The sequence below is a fragment of the Hylobates moloch genome, unplaced genomic scaffold, assembly GCF_009828535.3.
Source record: "Hylobates moloch isolate HMO894 unplaced genomic scaffold, HMol_V3 SCAFFOLD_17, whole genome shotgun sequence".
Classification (NCBI taxonomy): Eukaryota; Metazoa; Chordata; class Mammalia; order Primates; family Hylobatidae; genus Hylobates; species Hylobates moloch.
The window spans coordinates 1,453,284-1,461,006 of NW_026652292.1; the positions used below are offsets into that span (position 1 = coordinate 1,453,284).

The 7,723-nt window shown below is 45.2% G+C and overlaps 1 long non-coding RNA gene across 1 annotated transcript; it reads left to right on the plus strand.

The window, feature by feature from the left end:
* The first annotated feature begins 356 nt into the window (after nt 1-356).
* LOC116456914 (uncharacterized) lies at nt 357-5,759 on the plus strand. Its single transcript, XR_004244842.1, has 3 exons — nt 357-490; nt 1,064-1,286; nt 5,121-5,759. It is a non-coding gene; the product is annotated as an uncharacterized LOC116456914 (long non-coding RNA).
* Nucleotides 5,760-7,723: the final 1,964 nt, after the last annotated feature.

Consider the following 7,723-nt stretch of genomic DNA (forward strand, 5'->3'; position numbering starts at 1 on the left):
GATGCATGAGAAGGGGATTCTTAGGGGAATTAGGAATTAGCTTGTGCGGTTCTGGAAGCTGAGCAGTCCCATGATAGGGAAAGGTCCTCGGCAGGTGGAGACCCAGGGATGCCAATGGTGTGACTCCATCCAAGTCTGAAGGCTCCAGAACCAGAGAAGCTGATGGGGTAATTTTCAGTCTGAGACCAAAGGCCAGAGAACCTGGGAGGCCACTGGTGCAAATGGGATTATAAAGGCCAGAGAATGAGGAGTTCTGATGTCTGAGGGAAGAAGAAGTGGGGTGTCCCAGCTCTAGAAGAAAGAGCAAATTCACCTCTCCTCTGACGTTTTGTTCTACCCAGGCCCTCTGCTGACTGAACGATGCCCCCAGTGTTGGATCTTCCTCACTCAGTCCACTGATTCAAACGCTGATCTCTTCTGGAAGCGCCTCACAGGCATACCCAGAAACGATGCCTTGCCAGTTATCTGGGCATCCTTTAACCCAGCCAAGGTGATGCCTAAAATTAACCTTTACAAGTGCCGCAAAAAATAAGGTGTGTTAGTTTAGAAACATTTCCCCATCTGAATGTGTTTTATGTCTGAACTACTGAGTGGCCAACACAGGGAAGACCCTGTCCACCTGGAGCTTATGTTCTAAAGGGCAGTGACATCACCAGTCCAGGATGGAGAGCAATGAGGAGGCTGCCTGAGACAGGTGGTTGGAGATCTCTCTGGAGGAGATTATATTTGAGCCAAAATCTAAAGGACAAGATTGAGCCAGAGGGAGGTGAGGGCAGAGTATTGGGGATGGTGAGAAGCTGGGTTTCATTCCAAGAACTATGGGGAGCCACTAAAAGTTTTAAAAATAGGGACATTTGGAATTTCTGAAAAAGATGATTTGATTCTCACGACTTTGTGATGAAGGGATGGGAGACGAGCTAGACTAGGAGAGGGGAGAACGTTCAAGGGGCAGCTGCCTTCATCCAGGACAGTGATGGGTGGGCCTGGGGCTGGTGGGGAAGAATACTAAAGCTCAGGTTGCTGCTTCCACTATCAACAGCTCAAATTTCTATGCTTTTTCCAGCTTTAGAAAGATGAGCCACAAATTGCCCTTCTTATATTTCACATCTTAACTCACAAGAGAAAGAACAATTCATTTTGAATGGATGCCCCAACCCAGGAGACATATAGAAGACCCGTACCTTGCCCAGGCCCTGGGGATCCTGCTGAGGATACAAGACAAATGAGATGTTCCTACCCTGGCAGAACTCACCATCCTGAGCGGGAGTATCAGCGCCACTTAGCAGGTAATTTAATTTAGGGTTGGGGTTCCAGTGAAGCCAGATATAAGGAGCCAATGAACCCTGAAGCCGTTTATGTGCTTAGGTAGAGGCACACTCACTATATGCTATTGATATGACTAGAGTGTTTCCCAGTAACCAGGCATTCTTTGTGCCAGAGTACATTCCCACCCACCTTGGGGAATGGCTAGGAGGCTGGTTCTGGGGTGTACTTGGTGTCATTACTGGGCAGAAATGGTGAATATCCCTTGGACAATTCTCCAGGCTTTCTCTCCCCAGCCTTGGAGGCTGTGGAGGCCTCATGTTGAGTAGAAGGAACCACAGGTTAGAAGCACTGGAATCCTTGAGTCGCAGCATGGAGGACAGCTGCCCTCATGAGCTGTTACTGCTGACCCAGACTCATGCTAAACTTTGCTTGAATGACAAATCCAACTTTGTTGAGATAAATCCCTAGATTGGGGGATTAATTATTATAGCAATTACTCTAGGCTATCTGGACAAGTACACCATAGATAAAGCCCTGCCTTGGTACCAGAACATTAAACAGAGATACACAATGGCCCGAGGAAAAGGCATATGCGTGTGTGCCCCAGGGAAGCTACAGGCTCAATCTATCAGTTTTTATTAATCTCCAGGTTATTGTATTAGCTGTCCTTTTCTTAATTAAGTCTACTTTATCAAGTTCTCCCTACATTTATTTAAATCTATTTATCCTGAAACTAAAATACTTGAAATTCAATAGTAAGTTTTAGTATACTAATTCAAAAATTAAAGGTCTGAGTGGATTTATTACTAAGACCTATGTATTTGTGAGTGTCTTATAAAAATCAACAGTAATTTAATGTCTGCCAGAACAAAAGCCAACATTCTTTAGAGGAAGATAACAGAATCCAGAGTGTCTACAAAATATAATTCACAGTGCCTGGTATACAAACAGAAATTACTAGACATTCTCTAAAGATAAAAAAGTGAATGATCCAGATGTTGAATTAGCAAACAAAGACATTAAAAGAGCTTTTATAAATATGTCAAAGAATTTATAGGAAATTATGGCAGATGAAGAATGTTAGCAAAAAAAAAAAAAGGAGAGAAGTTAAAAGACTGAAGGAAAAACCCAGAAATAAAAAGTACAATGTCTTTTTCTGTTTTTTTTTTTCTGAGAGGGAGTCTCACTGTCTCACTCAGGCTGGAGTACTGTGATGCGATCTTGGCTCATTGAAACCTCTGCCTCCAGGGTTCAAGAGATTCTTATGCCTCAGCCTTCCAAGTAGCTGGAATTACAGGCACGTACTACCACATCCAGGTAATATTTTGTATTTTTAGTAGAGAGAGGGTTTTATCATGTTGGCCAGGCTGGTCTCAAACTCCTGACCTCAAGTGATTCTCCTGCCTCAGCCTCCCAAAGTGCTGGGACTACAGCATAAGACATCGTGCCTGGCCAAAAGTAATTGCTTACAAAAACATTTTTGAAAAGTTTAAAAGCGAACTGGACATAGCAGAAGGGAGGATAAATGACCTGAAAGATAGATCAATAGAAATGATTCAAACTAAAGGATAGAGAGGAAAATGAATAGAAAGAAAAAACAAACAAACATGCAAACACAACAGAGCAACCACATAAGTGGGACAACATCACCTCGTCTAATAGGTGCATAAATTGGAGACCCAGGAGGAAAGGGGATACAAGGGGCAGAAGAAATAGCTAAAGATACATTGGACGGAACTTTCTCAAATTTGATAAAACATTCAACCCCACACTTCCTACAAGTGAAATGAATCTCCAACAGGAAAAAATTAAAAAAAAAAAGGGACACCAAAGGGGATACCACAGGAACACTACGAAACCCCAGAATGAAGAGAAAATCTAAAAGCAGCCAGAGAAAAATGAAACACTGTATTCAGGGAACAACAATAAGAATGATGACTGACTTTTCATCAGAAACAATAGATGTAAGGAGGAAAGAAGATGTTTTCTAATAGAATTCTATATTCACTGAAAATATCACAAACTATAAAGGTTAAATATATTTTGACATAAACAAAAGCTAAGGAAATAATTTGCCATGAGACCCGTATACTAGAAAGGCTAAGTGATTGTAAAAAGAATGAAGAGCAGTGGAAATGATAAATATCAGATAAATAGAAATACTATTTTTTTGCCAATTTTCTTAACGAGAATCTACTGAATAAACAAAAATAATTTAAAAATTTATTGTGAGTTTTATAACACATGTAGAAATATATGATAAGAGTAGCACTCAGGTCTGAAAGGGAGGAAAACAGTGGCATACAGGAAGTGATATGATACTAGGTACACTGGGATGTTAGTAATGCGTGTGTGATTACTTGAGCAATTGCTAAAATTTGAAACAAAGAAGCACAGCTGCGAAACAAATGGGCATTTGATAAAACACATCAAAATTTATGAGATTCAACTAAAACAGTGGGTAGGAAGAAACACAGCAGTTTAGTATGTGTGAAAACAGAACATGTCAGAATCTGTTAGGTGTACCTCAAACAGTGCTTAGAGGGACATTTATAGTGTTAGATGGATATAGTAAAGAAAAAGAAAAGTGAAAATCAATTATATTTTCTTTTTAGGAGGTTAGAAGAAGAAAAGGAAAGTAAATCTAAGAAAACAGAAGAAAATAATAAAAATAAGAGAAAAAATCAATAAGATAGAAACCAGAGAGGCAATAGAAAAAAATAAACAAAGCTAAAAGTTGATCGCTTGAAAAGTTAATAAAATTGATATGTCCCCAGAGACTCAAAAAATCTTAGAAGGCACAAATTACTAATTTCAGGAAGCAAGAAGGGAATATTCCTACAGATCCTCCAGACATTAAAAAGAATAATTCACATACGTTATGTCCATTTTCAAAAGTGTACACATCACATTCAGCATGCTCAAAAGAAAACTCATACTATCCTCCTTTTCTTTTCTTATTAGTCCTATCCCCTGAGATTGTTTTTACGCTTTGATTGTCCTTCTCTTGTATTTACACATACATTTATTCACTTATGTGTTCTTGGACCCTAAGAGCTAGCAAATATCTAAATAGTGGCGAGTGTGTTTGGTGATAGTCACTGCAGAACACAAAAATGACTAACATACACAGAGTCTGGTTTTACACAAATATCTAGTTCCTGCTAAGATGGTGAAGTTGCACAGGCTTCTGGTTCTGTCTCTTAACCCTGAAAATAGACAGAACTTAGAGGGCTGCATGCACTCCAGTGTGGCAGATGGCATCCAAGTGGCCACAGCATTCCACACCCTTGGAAGTAGAGTTCATGTCCGTATCCTGGAGGCTGGCTGGGCCACCTGACCTGCTTTCCCTTAGGGAGCTTTGGTAGATGTGACGTAAGCAAATGCTTGAAATGTGCTTGCACCTGGGGCTTTCGTTCTCTGGCCGATGGGGACTCCTTTGCCCCTGTGTGAATGAGCCTGGGCTGGCCTACCGGGTACCCTTAGTCCAGCCAACTGGCAACACCACTGCTAGACATCGAGGTAAGCCATCCTGGACCGTGCAGAGATGCCAGCGGACCCCTGGAGGAGCCCATTCAAATTGCCAGTCTGTGAAATCATGAGTAATTTGGAGGAGCTTTGTTATACAACAATATGTAACTGATAAATCCATACAAACACCATGATAATTTAAAAATCAGAGTTAAAACTCTGAGAATATTAAAGTCTCTCTTGAACTGGAGTATGTGGGGAGGTGGGTGCTTGCAGCATGCTTTTAAAAAACTACCAAGCAAATAAATATATTACAATTAACTTCCAATGTCTGCCAGTGGAAGTCACATTTTAACTGCCAGTTTAATGTGATTGTGTCCTAGAATGCCAGGAACAACCTCACCAACCGAACTAGGAATTATATTCAGATGCCCATGAAGAAAACACAAACAAAGATGGCTTACTTACATAAGCCAATCTGGAGGTACAAAGTCCAAGGCAAGTCTCTCTACCATATGAAGTCATCGGAAAACCAAGCTGCTTCTACCCTTCCGTTCTAGGATCCTGGTGCATGGGTTTAATGATCAAGGTCACCCTGTGGTCCAAGACGGTTACTGGAGTGCCAGCCATTACATCTGTATTCCAGGCAGTGGGAAAGTGAGGTGAGGCCTCAGGGGTACACCTTCCGGCTGTGGAGGTCTCCTTTAACCACCACCTTGTATTTATATTAATATAACATCTTGCTCTTTATTTTCTATCATAATCTCCTATTAATTTTCTATATTAACAAGTGAAGTCTTTCCTTTGGGTATTTGCTGGTTGCTGTTCCTCTGGTCTTCCTTTTGGTAAGTTTTTGCCTTCTTGTTACATACACACATGCACACACATGCTCACACATGCAAATGCACACACGCACACATACATGCACATTTGGGAACCGAGTTCTAAAACGCAATGTCTTTGCCTCCAAGAGCAGAGAAATTAAACTTTTCCCTTAAAAATGAGAAAGTAAGTGAGCGTTGTGAGACTCAGCCTTCCCTGGGTCATACGGGGTTCTATTTCCTCCAGCCTAGGGAATGTCCAGGTGGTGGTCACAGAGAGTCAATGCCTGTGAGGATGGGCTGGTCCCACTGGATGGGGCCTTAACAGAGCGGATGCCCGGGGCTGCCAGTGGCACAGCAGGGCTGATGGGGGCAGCAGGGCCCTGGGCTTCCCTTTGGCCCCAGCAGAGACGAGTGCCTCCACATTCGTATCCATTGGAGTTACCTTCTCCCTCCTGTCACAAGGGCCACTCACACATTGCTCTGCCAACACCTGGCCCTTGCCCTTCCTCCCCCCTCCAGGCACATGGGTCTTGGCATCTTACACCGATGTCCTAATCGCTGACCCTGGTTGGGCGTGGGCTCACCTGCTTAGCGCTGGCAGTTCTCCGTGGTTTTATCCGCTAATGGGTGCTCACATACAGTGAACATCTGGAAAATGAAGTGGACATTGTCTGGGGTCGTTGGGTGGCTTTGTTTGGGGTCAGCAGACCTGGGTGTGGACCCGAGACCCGATGCTTTAGTCATTCAGTACTCACCAGCCCCTGCCCCATGCCTGGACCCAGCAGGAGCTGGGCAGCATCGTGAGCCTCAGTTTCCCCTTCTGTGAAGTGCAGATTGTCAGCAGGTCCATCTAAGAGGTCCGTCCTGAGGATGACCAGAGCTACCCACGTGGAGCCCAGTAGGCAGAGACCGCATGTGACACACGCTGCTTACTGTGATAATTGCCGGGGAGGGTCCGGCCCCAGCAAGCGCGTTAAGCCTCCATCCATGAGCCTGAAGATCATGCAGTCCCCAGTGCAAGGCTCTGCTAGCCTGAGGGGCCCCTTTCCTTCCAGCGACCTGGTGTCCTCACTAGTGTCGCTCCTGCGGGCGACGCCTTCTCCTTGGGCTTGCTTGTCTTTCTCTGCAGTGGTGTCCCGACGGCCGCTGGGTTTCTTTCCCTTCCCTAGGTTGGCCCCTGCCTCTCTGATCCACGCTGCCCATTGATGTCCCCTCACTCCATCTCTGGCTGTATGGAACGCTTTGCTCTTATGTTCTATTATTCTCTCCTGGTCACTGTTTTCATGTTTTTGGCAGAGATCAGAGACCATGTGGGGCATCTAGTGAAACTACAGAGCCATTCTAGAAAAATATACGTCCCTAGGAATTTGCACAAAACTTTTGCACATCACTCCAGAGAGTCTATGGCCTGTTGGGGATGTGTCCGTGGGCCTCAGCTGAGGGACCTCTGGCCTGTGACATCTGAGCCCCGTGCTGTGGGTCCGTCCAAGGCCGGGGACCCTGTATCAGACCTGTGTCCCTGTGGATGAGGAAAAAACAGCTCTGGGGATAGAGTCTTGGGCCACACGGCTGCTCACGTGCCAACATGCCATGTCACCCAGGTGGGGATCCGGTCATTATCACGGATTGGTCCTGGGCCTCTGTGGAGGAGCCCTGCACCTGCCCAGGCCCATGTCTGACTCCACATCGCGTGCTCTGTGGGAGGAGCCCAGCGAGCCATGCACAGGCTCTTGCCTTGAAATATATGGGCCTTCCGAAGGAGAGGAGAGGATCCACCACCAGGAGGATCAGAGCCTAGTGTTGTCTCTGCAGGTCTCCTGTATATGCTGGAAGGCGGCCCGTGCTGGGTGAACAAGTCCTCTCTGCAGCACGACTTCAGGGGGCAAATGAGGTGCCAGCCAGGCCCGCCCCGGAAGCTGGTCCTGCACGCGCCTTTGCCCACCATCGCTGAGAGTCAGACTTCTGATGGTGAAGGTTCTCCCCAAGCTTGAGCCAGAGGAACAAACATTTAACTTGCGGGAATGTAGATGTAGCAGCACTCATCACAGGGACAGCCACGCGGACCTCCTTTCTGGGAGTGGGTGGGGACGGAGGGAAGGGTGGGGACATGCAAAGCCCTCGTGGTGGCTGACCTAGGCCATTTCCAGTCCAGTCTGTTCCCA